The sequence below is a fragment of the Tripterygium wilfordii genome, chromosome 15 (assembly GCF_013401445.1).
Source record: "Tripterygium wilfordii isolate XIE 37 chromosome 15, ASM1340144v1, whole genome shotgun sequence".
Classification (NCBI taxonomy): Eukaryota; Viridiplantae; Streptophyta; class Magnoliopsida; order Celastrales; family Celastraceae; genus Tripterygium; species Tripterygium wilfordii.
Genome location: NC_052246.1, coordinates 9278587 through 9305964, shown reverse-complemented (window position 1 = coordinate 9305964; position 27378 = coordinate 9278587). Strand labels below are relative to the sequence as shown.

General features: G+C 37.2%; 1 non-coding gene across 1 annotated transcript; it reads left to right on the top strand.

Moving 5' to 3' along the window:
* The first annotated feature begins 9219 nt into the window (after positions 1-9219).
* LOC119980190 lies at positions 9220-9326 on the top strand. Its single transcript, XR_005463826.1, has one exon. It is a non-coding gene; the product is annotated as a small nucleolar RNA R71 (small nucleolar RNA).
* Positions 9327-27378: the final 18052 nt, after the last annotated feature.

Sequence of the window (27378 nt, the reverse complement as noted above, 5' to 3'; positions counted from 1 at the left end):
CACAGCACACTTGAGTGGATTGAGCTTTAAGTGATGAATCCTCATCCTTTCAAGACTTTTCCTCAAATGCTCAATGTGGTCTTCCACTTTCCTGGACTTGACTACAATGTCATCGATATAGACTGTAAGATAGTAGCCTATCATATCATAAAAGATTGCATTCATCGCTCTTTGATATGTTGTGCCTGCGTTCTTCAGACAGAAGGGCATTACTACGTACTCATAGGTACCAAGAGCCCCGGGACACCTGAATGTGGTCTTATGGGTGTCCTTTCTAGCCAGCATAATCTGTTGATATTCGACGTAACCATCCATCGCAGACAACAACTCATTCTAGGCAACATCATCGAGTAGCATAGCTGCTACAGGCATCACGTAAACATCCTTAGGTGTAGCTGCATTCAGATCTCTGTAGTCTGCTTAAATTCTGATTTTCCCATTTTTCTTGACCACCGATACAATGTTGGCCAGCCATTTGGTGTACCTGACTGGTTATATGAAGCCTGCTCGGAGCAGCCTCTCGATTTCCTCTTTAACCTTCAACTCTACTTCAATTGACAATCGCCTTGGAGTTTGTCTGACCAACTTGTAGTTAGAATAAACAAGAAGCCTAGACTAGATCACGGCTTAAATCTAACATTTCATTATAGAGGATCCTGCACTTCAGCTTTTGAATCATCCAATTTTGGTGGCGCATTCTTTAAATCTTCCATCTGAATCTCATCATCTTCAGGCGCCAACGATTCTTCTTCAAAGATCATTTCTGCTCCGTTCTACTCCCACACTTGATCTCTTACTAGTCTATCTAGTGCGGCTTGTATCTGGGCTTTTCTAATTGTGGCCAACACTACGCCCTTCTCTTCTAGGGAGAAAGACATCAAGGAACTTCTTCAATGATCGAAACTGAGGTCCGCCTATATGGCACAATTGCATTTGGCCTGAGCATCCCTTTTGCTCTTTTCAGAACAAAATTGAATTCTATCTTAGATGATGGCAGATACTTTGGACCTCCTTCATTAGCACGACCGAAGAACTTTATTGGTCCCACGTCTTTATCATAATATCCAGCTTTTACATTGTTTGCATTGGCTTTGAACGGCTTTCTGTCGCCCATACTACTTCCAAATCATTGTCTTTCCAAAAAAGCAGAAATTGATGCAAAGAAGACGGCACACACCAATTGGTGTGTATCTAGTCCCTACGAAGTAATGCATGATAATTGGCTTGAGATTTAATGACAAGGAATGCAAAGAGGTCTTACTGCCTACAGTAAGTTGAATTGGCAACACTCCTACTGCTTTGGTGATTTCTTCAGTAAACCCTGCCATTGTGACATCTGTTGGGATTAGATCGTCCTCTATCAGCCTAAGTGAACTCAAGACTATACCTGGCATTATGTTGATAGCTGACCCGTTGTCCACTAGCACCTTTCTTATAGGACGACCATTCATTTGAGCTTGAATGTACATTGGGCAGATGTGTTGGGCCATATCATAGGAAGGCTTCTCGAAAATGACCCTTCTAGGCTTATTATCGTCAATGGTCTGGATAATAACAGCACGTTGACTCTTCTCAGCACCTTTCCTTTCTATTTTAACTGACTCGGCTGGCTTGCAAGTCTCAGGTGCTTGATATGCAAGCGGTAACATGATCGTATTGCATTGATACTTGACAAGAATAGTTCCTACCATGAAACAATCAAAAGTATGACCAACCTCATTAGAAGAGCTACCCATGGATTTAGCATCTTCAGTTGCTTGTCTGTAAGGATATTTTCTAGGTTTGGCCTCCTCTAGTTTAGGTTTAGTCATTTAGATTTGTTGAATGGACTTGATTAGAGGAGCTTGATGTTCCACCTTCATCAAATACTTGGATGGTCCATCCCGCTTGAATGAGTGATGAACTTCTATGAGTTTCTAGTGATGTTGCTCTGGATAATACGGCTCCTATCATTTTATGTAACCTGCTGCTCTGAGTGCTTTAGTTCTGTGCTTGGCAGAAAGATTTAGCCTCTGTAGTCTACGTTTCTGTGTCTGAGTTAACGGTAGAGGGGACTTTCTATGTTGCACCCGATGCCACCTTCCATCATGGTCAATTTTAAGAGGAATGACATACCTTGGGCTGTGGTTCTGTTGAAAATCTTTTGATGGACATCTTTGTGTAGGCAAAATCTGCACATCATTTGGCTTGCGTATACCTTTCGGCCTCCATTCAAGTCTTTAAGTCCTTTCTCAGCTGACCTACCTCTCATATTGAATTTTGTTCAGCAAATTCCTTAAGTCAGCCTTGACTATTGCTACGGGTGGGAACAAATTCTTTTCTATCAGCATAGTTCCCTTGTCAGGAAATTTGATGGTTCCCTTCTTGATAATTTCCTGTATCATGTTTTGCAAATCCCAACAACTAATAGTCGGATGTGACTGGAGATCATGATACTTACAGTATTCCTTGCCCTTCAACTCTTCTTTAGGCCTTTTATCACCAGAAGGAAGCTATAAGAATTTCTCCGCAAGAAGGAAGTCAAGGATCTCTTTAGTCTTGGTAGTATCGAAGGTATATTGCATCCTATTGTCGGTTAATTTCTTCGATCTATCTTTTGGTTTGCTCAAGGAAGGACATACGATAGGGCTTGTACTCTTGACTATCTCTGCAATTTCCACATCGTGTTGCATTTCTTGATAATAGTGCCTCCCGAATTCTTTCTTCTTTGAGATTCTTCCTTAAGCAAGTCTTCATACTCCGCAATCTCGACTGCAAGTTCATAGAAATCTCGAAACTCCATACCTTGAAACTTTTTGCGAAGCTCTATATCGAGACACCACTGAGCCATCTTCACTTATTCAGTCTCAGGAAAGACAATCTTGCATCGGATTGTCATCTTTTTGAATCTGGTTAGGAATGCATCAGAGTTTTCTCTCGACCTCTGGGTCAGCCTAGACAGTTCAACAATGCAAACTTTTGGCTTAGCTTTGAAGAATTGGGTGTGGAAAGCTCTCTCTATCTCTCTCTAAGACCCAATAGAGTTTCTTGGCACTGTGGAAAACCATGTGAATGTCGCACCTAATACGGGCCAGATAAATCACTAATTAACGACCCATAACATGCAACTAAGCTCGGCCCAAATAACCTCACTCTGTCCAGCTCGTGCGACCAGACTCCGGCCCAAGTTCCATCGTGTCTGTCAAGCCGATACTCTGACCTTAGCCTAGCCCATAAGCCTGCACAAATATGGTGTAAACAATATGTTCAATGGAGATTCATTTCAAAGATGTGTATTTCTATGGTATTGAACTCTCTACTTCACCCTTTGAGCCATCTTATTTGAAGAAGTTGTCATTTTCCTTTCATTCTACATCTAGGAAGCATAGACTTGGCAAAATGGGTGTCGAGTTCACGTCACATACACACTCAGAGCGGCAACGCGTTCGACTCATAAAAATACGGCTACGATGCTATCAACCCACATCTGAACAGTCAATAGAGCACTGACTCACTAAAGACTCATAGTTGACGCAGAGGGGACATAGATTTTCACTTAAAAACACAGCTTACATTCGACTCGGCAAAATGGATTTGTAGGTCTTGATCGAGTTTCACGAAATGACCAGATTCTTGTTTTATAGCTATTTCTTCTTTCTTCTTCATCAATCGCCACTGTCGGGCCTTCTTCTTCCTTCTCCGAAGATGGCCATTGTTAGACCTTCTTCTTCCTCCTCTGACGATCTCCATTGTCGCCTCCGTCAACTGTGTCTTTCGCTTCCATCGATCACAATTGTGGATTGCGATTGCAAAAATCAAAGAATAAAATAGAGAGGTGAGCAGTGCAAATCAGTTCATTGTTTCTTTGCATGACTTCCATCTCGATTCTGCTCATTGTCTTCCTCCCATGGCGTCCATCGTGATTCCTTCAGGACCTTCTATTCTTTCGGTGGACTTAGGGCCTCATTTGCCCACATCTGTGCTATTTCTCACGTGGGATCAGATATGTGTTTGGGTCTTCTCATATGGACTTTGGTTTGTTAAAGTCTGGTTATGGGCTAATGTAATAATTCTCGCAAGTGCACAAGAGTCTACGAATAGTACAGTGTATGCAAGTACGAGGTCGATCCCACGGAGACTAGTTAATCTAATTAATGTACCTAACTTGAGAATGATTGAGATTTGGGGAAAAAGGAAGAATGATTGATGTAATAAAATAAAATAAAAATAAAGAAATAAAATTCAGATTTTGTATCCAATAAGAGAAGAACACTAGGGCAATGATTTCACCTAGTAATCCTGTCACAAGCATCCAATTAACAAACACACAATTATGGTTCCAATTCAAGGGTTGATTCTTTCTTAAATATGTTGGTTCGTTCGTTCGCGATGCCAACAAATATTATTAACAATGGATTAATCATGTTCGGTTCGTAGTTTTTAACCCAAGGCTAACAACTCATTACGATCTAAAGAACTATAACAACCCATCAATCCCCTAAACCTTGTTCATGACAGTCGACAATTGATTTCCTTAATTTCAGTTCCACTAAGACACGTGAATTCGGTTCGTTCCTTAGTCCTAGCTAGATGAATCTAATTGAGCATTCAATTGGTGGCCAATCAACCAAACAAACAATAGATTATAAGCATAGAAATTAAAGACAAGAATCATGAACCAAAATTATGCATTCAATTAATTGAAGTACTTGCAATAATCATACTAGGCTACATCAAGCCCTAGCAAAGAGGTTTAGTTACTCATGTTATAAGAACACAAGGAAACTAAATATGAGAACGTCATGAATCAAGAACAAGAACAAAGAGAAAACTAGAGAGAAGAACAAGAGCAAAAGCTAGAGAATGTGGCTCTCCAAATTCGTGTCTTCTATTGTGCTAGAGGACTCCCTTTTATAGTGACAAAAGCTTCCTTCAATTAATGCCAAATTTCAATTCCAATTCCTTGTATGACTGGGTCTCTTTGTTTCCTTTTTCTTCTTGTCAAAATATTTCCTTCAAAGTTCTTCAAAGCTTCCTTTTTTTGCCTTCCCTCTCTCACTCTTCAAAAGATTCACTTCCCTTGCTAAATTTGCTTGCCCGAGAAGTCTCTTTGAGTTGAACAACAAAAGTCCTTCCTTTTTCCTTTCTTTGCTTAATTTGTCTTCTTTTGATTTTCTTCTTATTCTTCTTTTTAGGAAACCTTACAATGCCCTCTTTTCTTGTTTGATTAGTATTGGACTTGAAATAACCCTTGAATTTGTGGGCTTCTCCGTTGGCCTTAAATCATAGGTCGAAGAAATAATTTTTTTTCACCATTTTGTGCAACTTAACCTACAAACCAAACCAAAGATAAATTATGCAATATTCATGTCCATTCCCATAAATAGAGACAAAAATAAGTGTAAATTGAGGTACAAAAAAATATGTAAAATATAGTACGATCAAATACCCCCACACTTAGCTTTTGCTCGTCCTCGAGTAAAAAAAAATAAAATTAAAATTAAAAACCTAACTCACTTTCGCAGGAATCGTGGTGGCACTCAGCATGTGACACAAGCCTTTAAACCCCTAGGTGTCCCTAGTGGACGAGTTATAGTCTCGTGAGGGTTTACCAGAACGACACCCACAAACATTTAAAATAGTCATTCCAATCTCGCTCAAGCACCAAAGATGTCTTATAAACTAGTCATTAGCTAAAGAATTTCACAAAGAATCATGCTCAAATATATATGATTTAGAATTAGGCCAATATCAACATAACATATCTCAATCGAAATAGCGCACATTCAAACTCAATTTCGACTTCTCACAAGGAATTCTCTCAAGATTCACTCAATTTAGTGGTAGTAAAGTGTTTGCACTCAATTAATCTCATGATTACAGTCCTACCATATGCTTGCTTGTCCACCCATTCTACACTATCAAAAACATGTAACTTCATGAATCAAGAGGTCTTTATTCAAGGTTGTAATGGGGCCAAGGGTGAAGGTAAAAAGAAAAAGTGGTATAGGAAATCACAAAATTTCTAAAGAATTAGTAGAGTACACAAAAATTAGGGCATATATCATCTTGTTGGCCCATATCTTCATTCTCAATATTTATTACTCCACCAATTCTTCACAACTTCAAGATTTCTTTCACTATGCACATAAACTTTTTTTTTCTCTTTTTTTTATTCTTTTTTTTTTCAGAACAATGTCGAATCATACTACATATTTTTCTTCTTCTTCTTCTTTTTCTTTTCGACACATTAATGCACATGTGTTCGACATCAAATTTATTCTCCACCAAATAACATCCCAAAATAAACAAAAACTCCCCCACACTTGATTCTTTTCATCATCAAACTCAACATACTAAACATCATCATCACTTGAAAAATCTCATGGTATGCTCTACTAATTCCTTAGAATTAGGTAAGTAATTGTTTTTCGGGTTAAAGGGTAAGTAGATAAGTTTCATGAATAAAAAGGCTTATTTAGGCTCAAAGGGCTTTCTAGTGGATAAATACATTAGGATATAGGCAATTTGGCTATGGTGGTATCATCCTAATGCCTCAATCATATTCATGTCATCACATGTATCAATATAGTCTCAAAAAGGTTTAAAGCAAGTTCTAGAGAAACATGTAATCATGAGAGCACACAAGAAAGAAATTGGATTGATATGCATAATGTATCAATCATATAGGCTCAAAACTCACAAGGGTAATTATGCAAGTCTACATCAAGTCTAAACATACTTCTTTCTCAATCAACATATCATGTTAACATTGGCCCATGAAAAATTGTAATTCAAGCTCAATTCTAGTGAAAATTCTCTTCACTAACAAACTAGTTTTAGACTTAAACAATTTATGTCTCATCATCGCATTGGAAGGAGCTAAATTTTTTTTTTTTCAAATTTTTTTTTCAAAACAAGCTATTCTCACCCCCACACTTGAATTATGCAATGTCCTCAGTGCATGAAATAATGTGAAAAATAACATGGAGAAAAAGTACTGAGTTAGAGCGATACAACCTAACTGCGAAAACATTCGGGAAGTAATTCCGGCGTAGAATTCTGCACTGCGCAGCTGTTATAAAATCATCAATTTCTCCTTCATCTAAACTCGGATTCATGAACCGTAAAATTCTACAGAAACTAGACATCCGTATCTTTCTGTACATATATGGCTTGCATTCTGGTTCATCCTGAGTTGTCCCAGAAAATTGTTTCAATCCAGCGCTTTGGCACAACTTTTCTTTCTGCATTTGATGCACAAATAGCAATTCAATTCAATGTGGGATGAGTGTTCTTCTATAATGAACTAAAATAATATACAATAAAAAGGAACGAATTTACCGGATGGGTTGCCTCCCACCAAGCGCTTTATTTAACGTCTAGGCGAGACGTAACTCTTCAAGTAGCTAACTTAGTGAACTTGGAAGCCCACTTTCAGTTCATTACGTTGTAGCAATCGTCTTCCTCTAGCAACACCCATATTAACACCTCTCTCATTACTTCTGACCCTCATAGTTGCACGAGCAATTGGATCCTCAAGAAAATCGGAATATCCCTTTTCCCTTTTTCCAAAAACCGCTTGTTGGAGGATTTTATCTTGGGGTACTTTCATAATTGAGGGGAACAACTTGTTAGTGAATAAAGGAAAGGACTCAAAGGCGAGAGTATGCTTGCCTCTCTCATATGGCATGACTCTAGGTAGATTCATAAACTCAACCTCAGTTGGATGTCCTTCTTTCTCCACAATGTAATCTGTAATAGTGAGCACTTTCTCCATTGATTTCTCACCTTGTGATGCCTTGGGCTTGAAGGTCACTGTCTCCTCATTATTTGTCATTGTCAGTTTGCCTTCATACACATCAATTGTCATCCTTGCAGTCTTCATGAATGGTCGCCCCAAAATCAGTGGAAACTCTTCTCCATGACCTTGGCAGTCCTGCATATCAAGCACTAGAAAGTCAGCTGGAAAAATCAGTCCATGTACCTCAACGGAAACGTCTTCTAGTACTCCTTTAGGATATCGAATAGATCGATCAGCCAATTGTATGCCCACAGAGGTCTTTTTGAGCGCACCTACATTCAAAGATTCAAAGACAGAGAAAGACATTAGATTAACTGATGCACCCAAATCTAATAAAGCATGTTCAAAATTTTGATTAGCTATGCAACAAGGTATAGTGAAACTTCCTGGATCCTTAAGCTTTGGCGGCAACTTCTTTTGTGATATGGCACCACACTCTTCAGTTAGTTGAACCACCTTATTCTCATCTACTTTCTTCTCTTCTTGCACAACAGAAGGTTCCACATCCGTCTTTAGGATTGTCTTTTGCAATGATGGTACTTCTTCTTTATTTCTCCTAAGACGCCCTGGAAACGGGATTGGAGGAACATAAGGTCTCACAGGTGGAGCAGGTTTATTGGGGTCAGACCAACCATTCATGACTGTACATCGTGGCTGTTCTATTGCTTGATATGTGACAATCTTGTTCGATATTACTGATATTTTCAAATTATAATCAACAGCTTTCTGTTCTCCAAAATCTGTAGCAACTCGGCTTTGCTGCTCATCACAAACGGTAATTGCCATGGCTTGCTCTCAAGTGTTCGGATTGATCTCAGTTTGACTTGAAAATTTTCCGGCCTCTCTTCGACTAAATGCCTCTGCAATTTGCCCCACTTGAGCCTCCAATTTCTGTTGACTGATAGCCAATTGTCGCACCATGTCCTCCAATATGGTGGTAGGTGGATTGGTTTGATTCTGGGTGTTTTTCCAAGAAAAGTTTGGATGTGCCTGGAAACATGGATTATAGGAATTAGAATAAGGATCAAACCTTGGATTCCGATTGTAGGAGTTCATCATATTTGCTTGCTCTTGCACAAACTCTGGGAAATCCACTCCTTGAGGGCATGTAATGGTGGCATGGCTAGGAACATGACATATGGCACATAGCTTTTGTTGAATTGTACGCCCATTCATCGTTAGAAGCATGTCCAACTTACTAGCAATGGCGTCAACCTGCGATCTCGGTGCAAAAGTGTCAGAATTATTAAGTTCATAAACACCAGCTCGCTTACCTCTGACTTCCGAATGTTGCGTCTCAATAGCTAGTCTCTCAAATAAATTTTGACATTCGGTTGGGGTCATTCCTAATCGATCCCCCTGTATAATTATTAACTGTAGCTTTGCTATAAACTGTCAGTGCCTTATAAAAGATGCGCATCAACACTAATAAAGGCAAGGCATGATGGGGACACTGAGTTAACAAATTATTAAATCTCTCCCATGCCTCAGAAAATGACTCATCAAGTTGTTGTTCAAATTGCATGATCTTATCCCTAAGAGCATCAGTTTTCTGAGTTGAGAAAAATTTTTCTAAAAATTTATTTTGTACCTCAGTCCATGTCGCCAGTGAACCCGGCCTCAAACCATTAAGCCATGTCCTTGCTTTGTCCTTCATAGTGTAAGGGAAGATCTTCAACCTCAAGTGCTCCTCAGTAACTCCTGTAGACAACGACATGCTAGAAACCATATTAAAAATTTCACGAATGTGACTAAGTGGATCTTCCGAACTTAGACCATGAAAAGAAGGCATCATGTTAAAGTGTATGGTGTTAAGCTCGTAGTTCCTAGCTGCCGTCGGAAGTACGATGCAAGACGGAGATTCCGGAATAGTGGGGATGTCAAGATCACCCATTGTTTCAGCTGGAACTATTGCCGCCATCTTCTTGTCTTCGGTTGAGGATTCTTCGCTACTTTCTCCTTGATTCTTGTTCCTCAGCAAACTTTCAATGTTGTCTATGTAAGGTTGTAGCTCTCCTTTCACAGAGCGTCTACCTTGCATAAACCTGAAAAAAAAATTAAAAAAAAATTAAGTACACAATTAAACTAAACTAGTCCCCGGCAACGGCGCCAAAAACTTGATGTAATAATTCTCGCAAGTGCACAAGAGTCTACGAATAGTATAGTGTATGCAAGTACGAGGTCGATCCCACGGAGACTAGTTAATCTAATTAATGTACCTAACTTGATGAATGATTGAGATTTGGGGAAAAAGGAATAATAATTGATGTAATAAAATAAAATAAAAACAAAGAAATAAAATTCAGATTTTGTATCCAAGAAGAGAAGAACACTAGGACAATGATTTCACCTAGTAATCCTATCACAAGCATCCAATTAACAAATACACAATTATGGTTCCGATTCAAGGGTTGATTCTTTCTTAAATATGTTGGTTCGTTCGTTCGCGGTGCCAACAAATATTATTAACAATGGATTAATCCTGTTCGGTTCGCAGTTTTTAACCCAAGGCTAACAACTCATTACGATCTAAAGAACTATAACAACCAATCAATCCCCTAAACCTTGTTCATGGCAGTCGACAATTGATTTCCTTAATTTCAGTTCCACTAAGACACGTGAATTCGGTTCGTTCCTTAGTCCTAGCTAGATGAATCTAATTGAGCATTCAATTGGTGGCCAATCAACCAAACAAACAATATATTATAAGCATAGAAATTAAAGACAAGAATCATGAACCAAAATTATGCATTCAATTAATTGAAGTACTTGCAATAATCATACTAGGCTACATCAAGCCCTAGCAAAGAGGTTTAGTTACTCATGTTATAAGAACACAAGGAAACTAAATATGAGAACGTCATGAATCAAGAACAAGAACAAAGAGAAAACTAGAGAGAAGAACAAGAGCAAAAGCTAGAGAATGTGGCTCTCCAAATTCGTGTCTTCTATTGTGCTAGAGGACTCCCTTTTATAGTGACAAAAGCTTCCTTCAATTAATGCCAAATTTCAATTCCAATTCCTTGTATGACTGGGTCTCTTTGTTTCCTTTTTCTTCTTGTCAAAATATTTCCTTCAAAGTTCTTCAAAGCTTCCTTTTTTTGCCTTCCCTCTCTCACTCTTCAACATATTCACTTCCCTTGCTTAATTTGCTTGCCCGAGAAGTCTCTTTGAGTTGGACAACAAAAGTCCTTCCTTTGTCCTTTCTTTGCTTAATTTGTCTTCTTTTGATTTTCTTCTTATTCTTCTTTTTAGGAAACCTTACAATGCCCTCTTTTCTTGTTTGATTAGTATTGGACTTGAAATAACCCTTGAATTTGTGGGCTTCTCCGTTGGCCTTAAATCATAGGTCCAAGAAATATTTTTTTTTCACCATTTTATGCAAATTAACCTACAAACCAAACCAAAGATAAATTATGCAATATTCATGTCCATTCCCATAAATAGAGACAAAAATAAGTGTAAATTGAGGTACAAAAAAATATGTAAAATATAGTACGATCATGGGCCACTCAATTCTTAGTCATATAAATATCTCAAGTCACTCAAAAGTCAAAATGGCTCAATTTACTTTATTTAAACTCATATGTTGCTTTATTTTGAGAATCTCCGCGTCTTCGCACCCGCATCCAGTGTCCCCGCATCCGAGTCGGTGCTTTCTAGTCCTGCATACATTTTTTTTTGTTTATATGCTCATTTTTATTACTTTTATGGAGAAGCTACCAAGTGATAAACTTGAGCAATTACCATTGGAAAATGATTTTTGAACACGAATAATAAATAGGAATTTTCAATGAATTCTCTTTGCTGCACACTTCTAATTGTGTTTGTGTGAAAGTAGTTTTCTCTCTGAGACAGTAAAATCTAACTTTCTTGTATGTAGGCAATGCATGCTGCTCCAATGTACATTGCGGAGATAGCTCCAAGTGAGATACATGGTCAACTGATCTCTCTCAAAGAGTTCTTTATAATTCTTGGGATAGTTGTAAGTATTAATTATAAATTTATAAGTTTTGGTTTGTGTTGAGTTTTTTTTTAGAACATGTAGCATGTTGGTACAAATTCGCAAGTATACGAAATCGCGCAAGTAATAAAGAGAGAGGTAGAGTATCGTCCCATAGAGATTTTGGCAATTTAATTCAACATCAATCAAACCTATAATTATGCTAAAATGGATAAGCGAATTAGTTTGGATTTGGTTTGTTCTAAACTAAAGCAAGTATTAAAAAGTGATTAACAAATAAATCAAGCGAGTAAGTAAAAACAAGATTGAACTCAAGAATGAAAAGTACTAGGTACCTAATTTCACCGTCCCTTATCCGATTCAACTCCCTTGTCTCCTTAATTTCCTTGTTGGACCTATGGTCCTATATGTCTAATTTTGATGATATTAAATCATTTATAAATGATAATGAAACATTAAAGCAATATTTGATTTATATGAATTGAATTTAAATGACTATATATTTTTGAGATAGTGCTGGAAATTAAGTTTTGAAAACAAACATACATGAACTAAGTTAGAGCATTAATTTTCCAATTATCATATCTTAACCAACTTAGGTCGAAATGACTTGAAACTTGAACCACATGCACATGAAGGCTTAATATATGTTCTAGGACTATAATCATGAGAAATTAAGTGCATCACATATATATTTGGTCATATGCTTAAATTCCGCCAAAACTAGGTTTTACCTAATTTTGTGCATATGTGTTCTTTGTGAACGTGGTGAACCAAATGAACTCCGATTTAAATGAAATTTCGTGTGCATCTTAGTTTCATCACTATGAACATATTTTATTTAGTAAAGTTCAAGAGAAAAGGTCATTTACACTGAGTTTGCAAAATGACTTTGAATTTACACTTAGAATTTATCGGTTTTACTATTAGTGATCAAATTGCTTGGTTGAGTGACCAAACGATTTCCGATTGTTATGAAATTTTACATGGACATTCTACTACATATAAAATGATTTATCATGCAGTAATATGAATTTTCTGGGTTGTTTTTCTAATGTAATTAACCTATGCGCTCTATATGAAGCTCTTTGAGCTTACATGCAATTGGGGAGTTCTACCTCCTATTTCCTTGTAGGTTAATCATCATTGTGGTCTCATATGGCTCAGAATTCAGTATGTTCAAGAGTGGTCGAAGTCCAGTTTCTAAGAATGAGCTTGGAGCTCTAGGAAACTATGAAAAATCCTATATTTGCCAACTTTCCACTAAGGCACTTTATCAAGTTGAATGAATCAAACATTGAGGCTATTGGTTGTGGTCTTCATGGAGATACAACTCTTTTCAATCATATGAGACAAACCTTGTCCTCTCTATCATTAGTGATATATTCTTGTTTGACATTTTCACTCAAGACATGTGCTACCAAGAAAGTTAGGTTGGTGCAATCAAACAAGATCCTTGACATTTTCACTCAAGACATGTGCTACCAAGAAAGTTATGTTGGTGCAATCAAACAAGATCCTTGACTAAGGGATCACTTTTGAAGTCTTTGATTCAAAATGAAGGGACAAGATGGCATAGTACAATCTACATCCATGGCTGAGAATTAAAGAGAGTTTGAATGGTCAAGATTTGAAGACATACATTGATCAAATGGTTGTGCATAAGACAACTTTCTTGCTTGCAATTTTTGACTTAAAAAAGGAGCATGTGCAACGTCTATATGCTCTATGGTGGAGATTTGTTTGCTCAAATCATCAATGACCAAGATTAGGAGCTGCAATGGATGGTAGAGATCAACTCTTGAAGTTTGATCCAATGGCTACAAGCATAGGAGAGAATTGCCTTTAAAAGAGGATCTTCCCTTTCATACAACTTGGAGAAGCAAATTGAAAAATTATCCTTGAGAGAAACCTCTTGCTATCAAGTTCATCAATCATCAAGCCTTCTTGCTATTTGCTACAACAATCTTCTCCAATACAAGCCTCTACAATCAAGGACTTCTCACTACTCTTGCTTTTGCAAAAGGGAAGTTCCTATATCCTTTAGGCTTTGTTTACTTACAATCTAAACCTCTCTTGTTCTTAAAATCCTATCTTTGAGAGTGTTGCTGTAATCTTGAGAGTTCCATACCAAATACCTTTGAGGTAACCTGTGAGAACCTTGGCTGAAAATCCCATTGAGAAATTCCCTTTGTTAGGGGAAATTGTAAACATTGAAGTTTGAGGGAGTTCTTAGAAACCCTTGGTGTAAGGAGTTTTGTGGGTCTCTTAAAACCACACCTTAGTGGAGTTGGGAAAATCCTAGGTTGGTGAATCTAGGTAGTAGACGTAGGAGAAGGGTCTCCGAACTACTATAAATCGCTGTGTTGATTTCTTTGTTTACTTGTTTATATTTACTACTTGTTTCAAACTGCAGGATTTTCAAAACCCTAATCTGTCCGAGATTAGCAGACTGCCTTAAACTTTGAATTTTGATCTGAAATTTTGATATAGTGTTTATTAAGGTGTTGTGACATTGCATATAAAATTTCGTTGCATTTTGACATCATTTGATAGGTAAAATCTGAGTTGAAAAATCTGTGTGCAGTGTGTTGCTTGAAAATCTGTTTTGTGCAATTCTTGATTATTTGATATTTGGTCATTCACTATATTGTATCACATCTTGCATTGGATTGAATATTGATTAGGAAAATCATTAGATTCCAAATTTGTGTGCTACTTGTTAATTGTCATTAATTTGTTTAAATTGAAAAAGGGATTCCAATTGGAATTTGGGGACACAATTCACCCCTCCCTCTTGTGTTAAACTCGATCTGTCAATCCTAAATAACTACCTCATTATTGACAATTGGTTTCCCTATCTTATCCGATGCTCCATTCCTAGTTACACCAAAAGTTCCTCTATCCCTGACCCTGTTATTCCTAACAATCAAGTTCAAGAGACAAAGACCCATTCAAATTTATGGATTGACCGTGTAAGGTCATGGCCCTATAGTCCTATGGTTTATGCAACCTATGATGTATATGGTAAGAGGCAAATCCTAGATATCTCCTTTCGGTCTCAATCTAGGCAACAAATAAATTGAATGATGACCAAACATCCAAAAGCATTAAGCACACCCATAAACAATCAACACTAGATAGAAATCAAGAGAAATCAAAGCCAAATTTATTGAATCATCAAAGTAAGGCTATACTAGGTCCCTAGCAAGGGAATCTAGCCACTCATGAAGTCAAGATACATCATCAAGCAATGAAAATCAACCATAAAAGCAAGGATAAAAGACGAGAGAAGAAACTCCCTTGTGACCCCATTCTTCTCCAAGCTTCAATGGCTTCCTCCTAGAGAGCTCCAAAACCCTAGCCTCCAAGATCAATCCAAGTGGGAGAGAATACCCTAAAACCCAAAAAACTACCTTTTTATACCTCCTTAAACTCCTATGTCGTTTCTCTAACAAGTTGGGGTCGTTTTGACTCAAACCTACTTGAATTCGGGACTCTATTCATGAAATTTTCTATGCTATGAATAGTCACCCAGATCGATCGGAAATACAATCTGGATATTGAGCTTTACAAGGCCCGATCGATCGGTATTTGTCTCTATCTCTAAAAGTGACTGATTCTGACTCGAAAATGGAATACTTAGGCAATATCAATCCTCAACTCACTCAAAATGGCAAGAAAAAGCATGTAAAGGGGTACCTAATATATGTAAATTCTAGGCACAACATAGCACCTGCTTGTGGAGGCAAAAGTAGATTCTTTGGATTCTGTACCTTATGAAACTTCTGCACCCGTAAATTCCATATATCTATTATAGAAATTTTATTTATATATTCCAGTGGTGTGTGAATACTAAAAATCCTTAGTTATTCTTCAGGCAGGTTATGGAATTGGTAGCCTTTTGGTTGATGTAATGGCTGGTTGGCAGTACATGTACGGAGCTAGTACCCCTTTAGCAGTAATTATGGGTATTGGAATGTGGTGGCTACCTGCATCACCTAGGTGGTTGCTTCTCTATGCCATACAAGGAAAAGGAAATTTGTAGGATTTAAGAGAAATTGTAATATCGTGCATGTGTCAACTTAGGAGTCAAGCAACTGCTCTAGTATCCATTCAAGTAGATGAGATTCTAACTGAGCTCTCTAATATTGGTGAAGAAAAAGAAGCTACACTCGGAGAAATGTTTCGTGGAAAATGCTTGAAAGCCCTTGTAATTGGGGCAGGATTAGTCGTGTTTCAGCAGGTATCTTCAATAGATTGTGATATGAGTGTAAGTGATTAAGTGACAATTCAACTAACATATGTTTTCTGATTATGACAGATTACAAGGAAGCCTATTGTGCTATATTATGCAACATCAATCTTTCAGGTACCTTGAGTTTGAATTAGGGCATTGCCATGAACTCAAATTCTATTGGGACCTTAAAGAAATTGAATTTACGATCATCGTGAGTCCTCACACTTACCCAACAATCTCTCACAGACTAAGGGATTTTCTGCAGCGTTTGATGCAACAAGGGTCTCAATTCTGCTTGGGCTCTTAAAGGTAATTGATGTGATTCTATAGTAATTTCTTTTTATAATGTTAACTCTTTCATTGGTTAATATATAGACAACTTCTTATACAATCCAAATATTATTCAGCTTGATGCTTTTACGATTATATTCGGCAAGTAAAACTGCCAATACTTTTCTACGTTTTTAAAAGTTTAAGAACAGTTGTATATTCTAGCATTAACTACTAAGTTCTTACTTCCAAAATATCCTAAGTGTCTTCTGGTGTCTGGTTTGAAGAGATAAAGGTCACTAATTTACTAGTTGTGATTCCCAGCCTAGCTTTCTTCAATGTGGTTGCTTCTTGCAAAGCACATTGATCTTCTACAAATATTAGTGAACATTTACTATCCTTAGTTAATTTGCTTACTGAAATTAGATTGAAAGTGAAGCTAGGAACACATAAAACTTCATTTATAGTTATATTCTTGTAGTAACCGGTTTTCGTCCGGCCAAAAATATTAATAAAAGAAAAATAAAAATATGAAATCCAAAATAAAAATTAAAGGAGGAAAAATGAAATTCAAACTCGTTTTTACTTAAAAGCCCGTGGATTCATAAACTCAAAATTTAGGGCCCAATTCCTAAATTTTGGCTCAATTGTTAAAAACAAAACCCTGGAAAATATCTAGAGAATAAAAATAAATAAATTAAATGGAAAATTAAAAGTGGAAAAGACCAAAAAGAATAGCAACCTTGGTTAAAAGGAAAGAAAAAAGTAAGGGTAAAAGGGACAAATTGAAAGAACCAAGGTTCTAGGAGAGAGGGGGTCTCATTCTCTCTTAATATAAAAGAAAGGCAGCATTCTTTGAAGGGGGCCGCACAACAAAAAACAGAGAGAAGGGAGTGGGGCAGCCGGCAGAAGAAAGGAAACAAAAAGGGAGAGAAATCGGGTGTGAAAGGGAGAGGAAAAAGAAAGAGAGGAACAAGAGAAGAAGAAGAGAAACGAGTGTCTCCTCCTTTAACTCTTGAAGGTAATATTCGGCACACATCTCTATATCTCTCTATTTTTCTCTGATTCTATCTTGGATTCATACTTTGCATCTCTCCGATTTGGTTTCCCTGGTTTCTATGATTGCTCAGGTTTCATGTATTACTTGTTCTATATGTGTCCAAGTTGCTGGCTCGAGTGCTTGTTTAGATTGCCTCTGTTTCTGTTGTCTATATGTTTGTTTGTATGATTATATTGGTTCTTTTGGATCTGTTTATATTGACTCCTATTTATATCAATTTGTTTATATTGATCGCTCCTGTTCATGCCTATATTCTGTTTATACTAATGATGAACTACTGAGATGTTGTTTGAGTTTGTTTTGATCTCTTTTGCTAGAATGTGTACTAGATTTCCATGTATTTGCTCGTATTTGACGATAAAGTTATTGAGATTCTGTTCGGGTTTGTGGTTCGATTGATCGGACGGATCAACTTGGAATATGAATTTTACACATATATATAGTTCAGATCTAATTTGGATTGAAAGTTATGTTTATATGCAAAAATGGAAATTTGTATATATGTGAAACTCCTAGTAAATATGGTGATAAAAATGATTTGTAAAATGGTTTGTAAAAGGTGTTCGTATATAGTGTTCGTACATATAGTGTTTATATGGTGCATATAAATGGCGTTATATATAAACTGGATATTGATTTGAATTTTTGTTAATGTTTAAATGTACGACTTTGACCCATTTTGTGTTTGTTTGTTGGGCTTGGACCGGGCTTGGGACCATTTGGGCCGGAGGACATACTTAGAAGATTTGGACCTGATTTGAGCAATGGGCCCCATGGGTAATATTCCAATTGTTGTATAATATTTGTATTTCTCATTTTATATTTGTCTTTTGTACATAATTGTAAAATGTAAGCCTTGTAATAGGATAGAAAAATAGTGGATGTAAAATAGAAATGCATACATGATATTGTAGGATGCTAGAAGCATATAGAAACTAGGGATTGATTTTGTGAATGATGATTGCATTAGAATGCATGCTTAGGACTTTGATTTCTCACATTATGCCATGATGCCTTAGATGCATACTAGGATTGTTTGAATGCCATGAAAACAAATGCAACGCGTTAGTCATTAGAATTAATCCAAGCCGTCTCACATTAATAAATACACCAAGACTAAATTATGGAACCCTTATTTTTCGTTTAAATACCAAGGAGCCTTCAAGATATTGGGGTTCTATTGGCATTCATACAAAACATTTGGATTTCGTGGACCCGGAAAGCAAATATGTTTTTAGGGATTAGGAGAATTTATTTAAGGACTCAAAGGTGGGTTTAAAGATATTTGACCCATTCAATGAGCCATAAATAAATTCTTTCTTTTCTCATGAAGAGCATAATTGTGAGTAAGACTTAAATTGAACATTTTTCCTTGATTGTGGGCTCTTTTGGTACATCAACCAAGTCCCCAAAAAGTCCCTTTTCCAAAAATATCGAAACCCACTCAAAGTGGAAATTTTCATCCAGACTAAGCAAAACAAATCATCTTTGGCCAAGCTGGGAATGACCCCAATGATCCCGTGCATACCTTTTTTCAAATCATCCAAATCCACTCCAAGTGGAATTTTTATTCATCCTTGGCCAAGCCGGGAATGGCCCCAATGATCCCGTGCATACCCTTTTTCAAATTACCAAACCCACTTCAAGTGAGATTTTATCTAATCTTTGGCCAAGACGGGAATGACCGCAGTGATCCCGTGCACCCTCTTTTCAAATCATCAAAATCCACTCCAAGTGGAATTTTTTTTATTAATCTTTGGCCAAGCCGGGAATGGCCGCAGTGATCCCGTGCACCATTTTTCTTTAAACCACTCCAAGTGGATTTTTCATTACATTCTAATGGGTTTTTTTAAAAACAAATTAGATCCAAATAGGAAAACATTTTAAGGTAACCGTTTTCGGGAGTTGTGGGGCGCTTAATGTTAGGTGTAAAATACACATATTTTTCTGGGCTTAAAGTTATTAGTTTTCTATGTTGTTTAGTGCAAAATATTACCCATATTGGTATTTTTATGAATAGGTACTACTGGAGGGTAAAGCTGGCATTGGACAGAAATTGCAACCTATTGCGGCTGCAGAACGTGAGAATTAGTCTGCACGTTTATGTTGCTGATGTGGCAAATACAGCTGGGCCAACTTAGGGTTTTAAAGCTATATAAAGGGGCTCATGTGTTGGGGAGAATACACGCTGCAGGGGGTGAAAACAGAAACCTAATTCGGAACAAAGAGAGACGGCAAGAAGGAGGAGAGGAGATATCAAGCTTGGCAGTCCAATTCTTCAGCAAATCTCCACTCTTCCATTGATTTGAACATTGTTAATGAGTATCTTTATGATTTTTATTATGATTATGTGTAGCTAAACTCTTATCTAGCTAGGGTTTGGTAATTCTTCTACCATAAACCTTGTGCACAGATTTAATTGACAATCAGACTAAGTTTAATTCTTTGTTCTCTGGATTGATTGCTTATTTCTTATTATTATGCATGCCTGATCAACATCATAATTTTAGGAATTGTTAGTTAAACATATTCGGCTGACCATGACCCGGTGTTTGACGAAGTAACAAGAACTTGCGTAAGATCCAAGTTTTGGGAACATAGGACATAATTGATTGGGTAATAGACCATTATCCTAGATTGTGCAACTGTCGATTTCCTAGTGCTTATGCTTGTCTTAGGAAACTCTTAGGATAGACCAACCAAGACTCCTTTGATAAGAAAAGATCTTGCAACTGGACCAAAGTCAGGATCGTTGTTTAGGGAAATCTAATTGACTGCAGCTGGACCAAGGCCTTTCAATTGACATTGTTAAACTTTTAAATTGTGTGATTACATATTAATCTGTGTGCACAGGTGGAGGTAGTTGGCAAGCCAAACCCAAGCTAGTTTTCATTCATTGATATTTAGTCCTATTTTATTGTTAGTTGATATTAGAAGCATCTGAAATTAATTTACACTATTGTTAGTAGTTATAGTTGGTAATTAATACAGTCCTCGTGGATTCGACCCCATTCACTATTATACTGTCAGTCGGCACGTACACTTGCGAGTGGGATAAACCCATCGGTATTGAGTTGCAAGTATTTCTTGCAATAAAAAGTATCGATCAAGTTTTTGGCGCCGTTGCGGGGGACTGTTAAGTTTATTATCGGTTGTTTCTTAAGGCAATAGTGTGTATTTATTTATTTCTTTAGTTTATTTTTACTACTGAAACTTATCTGGAAAAAAAAAATTTTGTGTGCAGACACAAAATTGTCTTTTAAGAGAAGCATGGCTGAAGATCCACTTAATCGGGAAATTCAAGTTGCTGGTGGCGTTGGGAATGCTGAGGGTAATGCACGAATACCCATGATGAACAGGTATATCCCACAGAACATTACCCAGCCATCATGTATCATATACCAACCTACGGGAGCAGCTAATGTGAGCTTATCACCCCAATTGCTAAATTCAGTGCCACATTATGAGGGGCGGTTTGATGAAGATCCACATCAACATCTGAAGGATTTTACCGATCTTTGTCGAACTCAACACATGACAGGGATGTCTACTAATAATCTGAAACTGGTACTCTTCCCCTTCACTCTTAGAGGAGGAGTCAAGATGTGGTACAACTCTATTGAAGCAGGTACTATTGGCACATGGGAGCATATGGCAACTAAGTTCTTAAGGGAATTTTTTCCAGCTCATAAAACCAAGCAGCTGGTGCGAGAAATTCAAAATTTTCAACAAAAAGATGGTGATTTATTCTATGAGGCTTGGAAAGATTTCAAGAGCCGCTTAACTCGTTGCCCAACTCATAATCTGCATAAGGATGATGTTGTGCTGCACTTTTATGAAGGGTTGAATGAGATTAATAGGATGAAGGTTGATTCAGCTTGTAAGGGAGTGTTGATGCGAAAAGTAGTGAGAAAGCGATGGAGCTATTCGAAGACTTGAGTGAAGACTCTCAACAATTTTCTACACAGGGTAGAAGCTCAACAAGGAAGCAAGGCATGTACGAAGTAAGTGCTGATACTATGGTACAAGTTGAGATGGGAAATATCAATCGAAAAATAGACATGATTGTTGAAGCCATGAATGGAATGAATGTGAAAGCTTTTGTGCAAGCAAAGCCAGTCACTATTTGTGCTATTTGTTCAAATAATAATCATGTGACTGAAGCTTGTCCATTGACATCCATGTCAGACCAAGAACAAGCCAATTACTTGGGGCAAGGAAATTTCAACATGAGAAATCAGGCTTATCCTTGGCATAATCACCCAAATTTCTCATGGAGGAATGAACAAAATTCAACTGAAACAGCAGCTCCTGCACAACAACCAGCAAAGAGGAGTGACTTGGAGACCACAATGATGCAGTTCATGCAACAAACAACTCAAGCCATTCAAAAATTGGAGACCCAAGTGGGACAAATGGCTAAGGAGATGAGTGAGAGGAAGAAGGGAGAATTACCTTCACAACCTTTGAATAACCCAGCTGGGCAACCAGAGCAATTGAAAGCTGTAACAACTCTCTGAAGTGGCAAGCAAATCAACAAAACAGAGCAGCTGCAAACAGAGTCTACAAACTACAATAAAGCTACAGAAAGGGTACAAACAAGCCGCAAAACTGCACCAGTGGAGCCACAGGAATGGGAAAGAGATCCTCCACCTTTCCCGCAAAGGTTTGCCAAAAAGAAAACTGATTCTAAAGCATTAGATATTTTTGAGAATTTGCGTAAGGTTGAAATTAATATTCCACTACTTGATGCTATTAAACAAATTCCTTCTTATGCTAAATTTCTTAAAGAATGTTGTACTCAAAAGAGAAAATTTGCTGCTCATGAAAAAATTGCTTTGAATGAAGAAGTTAGTGCCGTGTTGTTAAATAAACTCCCACCAAAACTTAAAGATCCTGGTAATTTTATCATACCATGTAAAGTGGGAAATCAATTTTTTGAAAAGGCACTATTAGACTTAGGAGCAAGCATTAATTTGATACCTTACTCTGTCTATGAAAAACTTGGGTTGGGAGAGCTCCAAGAGACCTCTATAATTTTGCAATTAGCTGACCGTAGTGTCAAAAGACCTAAAGGGATTTTAGAAGATGTCTTGGTGACTGTGAATGATTTAATTTTGCCTGCTGATTTTGTTGTGTTGGATATGGAGGATAGTACTAGATCCTCATCTTTACCTATCATTCTTGGATGACCTTTTATGGTTACTGCTGACATGAATATTAGTGTGAAAAAGGGGACTGTAACTATGCAGGTGAATGACAAAGAATTGGAATTTCGTGTGTTTGATGCTCTCAAATCTCATGATGATCATAGTGATTGTTTTAATGTTAATACTATACATGATCTTGTGAGTGAGGTGTTTCAGGTTACTAGTATTGATCCAGTTGAAGCAGTGGTGGCGTATGGTTTGAATGAGGAAACAATTTCTGAAGGAATTTTGGAGAATGATGACCGAATAAATGAGGCTATCCAAGCATTCCAATTGAACCAGCCCCATGGTGGTAAGACTACTCCTCTTTTTGAGCAATTGACGCCTACTAATACATCTTTTGTTCCGTCAACAGTTAAAGCACCTAATTTGGAGCTGAAGCAGTTTCCTAGTCACTTGAAGTACATCTATTTGGGTGAGAACAACACTGTACCGGTGATAGTAGCTGCGAATCTAAGTTTGGGGGAGGAAGAAAAGTTGATCCAAATTTTGAGGAAGCATAAGACAGCTCTTGGGTGGACCATCGCTGACATAAAGGGGATTAGCACAACTAGGTGTATGCACCAGATTTTATTGGAGAATGATGCAAAGCCCACTAGAGAGACACAAAGGCGACTGAATCCGCATATGAAAGATGTTGTCAAAGCTGGAGATAGGTGTCGTTTGCATCTAAACGAGATTTAAGAATTGCGGCATGAAGCCTATGAGAATGCAAAGTTATATAAGGAGCGAGCCAAGAGGTACTATGACAAGAAGCCTGTTGGGCAGAAGGTGCTGGTGTACAACTCTCAATTGAAACTTTTTTCGGGCAAGCTCAAATCCAAGTGGCATGGCCCATATGTGATACAAGATGTGTTTCCTCATGGCACATTAGAGTTAAAACATCAAGATTCAGATCAAACATTCAAGGTTAATGGCCATAGAGTGAAGCCTTATTGGGAGAATGTACAAGTTCCCATGGATGAAGTGATATTCCTCCACGCTATTGATCTCTGACAGAGTCCAAGACTATCTCCGGCTGAAGACAATAAATTTAGCACTTCATGGGAGGTAACCCATGTGGAAGAGGAGCACCATTTTGACAATTAAATCAGCTAAGTCTCTCTTCCTTTTCCTTCACTTCATTTTGTTATTTATTTTCGTCATCACAAATTTTCGTTTTGTTCTTTCTTTTTAAACATTGAGGACAATGTCAACTTCAAGTTTGGGGGAGAGAGAATTTGCTTTTGCCGAAAATTTTTGAAGAAAAAAAAAAGAATAGAAAAAATTTTGAAATTGTTTTGAGAAGAGAATTGGCATACTTGTGCTTAATTGTTATGAAGTGTTTTTGAGAATGATGGTGTGATTATTTGCATAATCTTTTGCAATGAATGTCTACTTAGTTTACACATTATTTGCAACACCAATTAACTTGTGAGGAGCCTGCAGAAATTTTGTGTGCTATGAATTTTATGACTTTGTATAACTAGAACTTGCATTAGACCATCTGAAGTAAATGCTAAGTTTTTATTCTTTGAAAGGGATGAAGGCATTCTTTGTAAATTTTGGCCTACCTTGAACCTTGTTTTTGCTCCCATTCCTTTGATTGCATATTATTCTCTTACAATAAACCTTCCCATCTTTGTGATGTGTTATGCATGTTTCATAGGTCATAAAAATAGAATTCCATCATGAGGCTATGGTTGAGGTGTTTTGGAAGGTTATTGATAAGATGATGAGGAGTTTAAGTGTGGTGTTTGAAAGAAAGCAGTTTTGAATATTAAAAGATGCGTATAATAGAGTTCTGGGGAATTTGCAACCTAAGTGCTACTTGAAGCTCACACAAAAATTGGAGACTCAAATCTGAAGCAGCCAGTACAAAAAAAAAATGAAAAAAAAAACAAAAACAAAAAAAAGAGAAAAAAAGAAGAGAAAAGACAGAGAGAAGCTGAAGTCTTTCAAGAAAAAAATTCTAATAAGGTTTGCTCTTGATTCAGGATCTATCTATGGTTACCAGAGGTTGAAAGAGGAACAAGGAGTGTGCGTGTAAGAAGCAGAGATTTGAGGCTCAACAGAGGGGGATGTTTGACTTGATTCGTGACGGGACCTCCTTACCCTGATTTTATTTGGTTGATATGTTGATGATCTGACTAGTTTTGGTGATACTCTGACTTGTTAGTTTGGAGGAGTGGAAGCTCTTGTTATTCTATTATGTTGGTTGGTTAGATGGAGTTAGGATTAGTCTTATGATGGATGCCTATTTTTGAGACTCTATGGTATATAGCATGATCATCACATGTTTTGTTTGAACTGTACCTTTATCTAGACTATGCTATTCTTTGAAGCTTATCCTTGTTACATTGAACTTACTTGTGATTGGATTATGATGACTTTAGTTTGAATCCAATTTATATTTATTTTGTGCATCTTTGAGCCTTCCTTAGCCAAATTTCTTGCCCCCAATAAAGTCCTTCTGATTCATTGAATGAGAATTTTAGTGTGAAGTAAGGTTGGTGGACATGCAAGCATATGGCTGCAGGTTATGAGTTCATAAGAGAGTAAACACTACCCTTATACACTTGAGTGAAAATTTTCTTTTATATATTATGTGTGTACCTTTGTGAGGGTGTGTGAAAATAAATGTGTAAACTGAAGTAGTTGTGAGCAGATTTTAGGTTGTGCAATTCTCTACCGGACGTCAACGTTGCATTGAAAATAATGAGATAGTACTTGTGCTGCCAATTCTTGATTGAAGTTTTTCAAATGATGCTTAAATGGTTTAAACTTTTTCTTGATTGCGTGCTTGAGGACAAGCAAGGTTGAAGTTTGGGGGATTTTGTTAGGTGTAAAATACACCTATTTTTCTGGGCTTAAAGTTATTATTTTTCTATGTTGTTTAGTGCAAAATACTGCCCATATTGGTATTTTTATGAACAGGTACTACTGGAGGGTAAAACTGGCATTGGACAAAAATTGCAACCTGTTTTGCAACCTATTGCGGCCGCAGAACGCGAGAATTAGTCTGCACGTTTATGTTGCTGATGTGGCAAATACAGTTGGGCCAACTTAGCGTTTTAAAGCTATATAAAGGGGCTCATGTGTTGGGGAGAATACATGCTGCAGGGGGTGAAAACAGAAACCTAATTCGGAACAAAGAGAGACGGCAAGAAGGAGGAGAGGAGATATCAAGCTTGGCAGTCCAATTCTTCAGCAAATCTCCACTCTTCCATTGATTTGAACATTGTTAATGAGTATCTTTATGGTTTTTATTATGATTATGTGTAGCTAAACTCTTATCTAGCTAGGGTTTGGTAATTCTTCTACCATAAACCTTGTGCACAAATTTAATTGACAATCAGACTAAGTTTAATTCTTTGTTCTCTGGATTGATTGCTTTTTTCTTATTGTTATGCATGCCTGATCAACATCATAATTTTAGGAATTGTTAGTTAAACATATTCGGCTGACCATGACCCGGTGTTTGACGAAGTAACAAGAACTTGCGTAAGATCCAAGTTTTGGGAACATAGGACATAATTGATTGGGTAATAGACCATTAGCCTAGATTGTGCAACTGTCAATTTCCTAGTGCCTATGCTTGTCTTAGGAAACTCTTAGGATAGACCAACCAAGACTCCTTTGATAAGAAAAGATCTTGCAACTGGACCAAAGTCAGTATCGTTGTTTAGGGAAATCTAATTGACTGCAGCTGGACCAAGGCCTTTCAATTGACATTGTTAAACTTTTAAATTGTGTGATTGCATATTAATCTGTGTGCACAGGTGGAGGTGGTTGGCAAGCCAAACCCAAGCTAGTTTTCATTCATTGATATTTAGTCCTATTTTATTGTTAGTTGATATTAGAAGCATCTGAAATTAATTTACACTATTGTTAGTAGTTATAGTTGGTAATTAATACAGTTCTCGTGGATTCGACCACATTCACTATTATACTGTCAGTCGGCACGTACATTTGCGAGTGGGATAAACCCATCGGTATTGAGTTGCAAGTATTTCTTGCAATAAAAAGTATCGATCACTTAACACATTCCCCATGCTCAATAGACCCCCTTGCCCATTTTTCTCGTAGATCAGAACGGATGTCCAATTGCATCCTAAAAATCAATTGGTGGCAACTTCATTATTTTTTATGCCGGTTGCTTCAATTCTTTGTGAGTGTGACCTTTCCTATGTGAGTTTTTTTATGTCGTTGTCCATTTGGCAATGCAACATATGAATCATGAACTAAATGTGATGCATCAAATAATGTAATGTCACATATGATATGACTAGATGCTCCATTGTCTATAATCCATTGAGTAGAATGCTTTTTAAAATTAGAAACTTTGTTACCTACTACTGTTGCCATAGTAGCCAAGTTGTTTTGGTTATCTGTTGAGCCTTATCCTTGATTGCCCTTTGCATTGAGAAACTCCATTATTTGTTGGCATTGATCATTTGAGAGCTCAACAGGTGCTAATTGTTCTCCTCCAGAAGCAATTACTTGATTTGTTGAAATTTTTTTATTGTTTGTGTTGTTTGATTTGAATCTCTTGGATGAATTAGGAGGAAACCATTCAGCGATAACACTTGTCTATGTTATGGTTGTCCTTCTTGCAATATTGGCAGAAGAGAGGTTCCTTGTTTGAAGAGAAAGACTTTGATGAATTGTCAGAGTCATTCCTTTTATTGTCTGCATTCCTTGCTTGACTGTTTCTAAAATTAGGTCTAGTGTTTTGAGTTGTATCATCATGGATGAATTGTTTGACAGCCATGGCAATGGCCTCTTCTGAGATGGATTTGTCACTGCTGGTCACCTTTTGTTTCCTCTATCCACGGACAATAATGTTGTAGGCTCTATTTGCATCTGGAC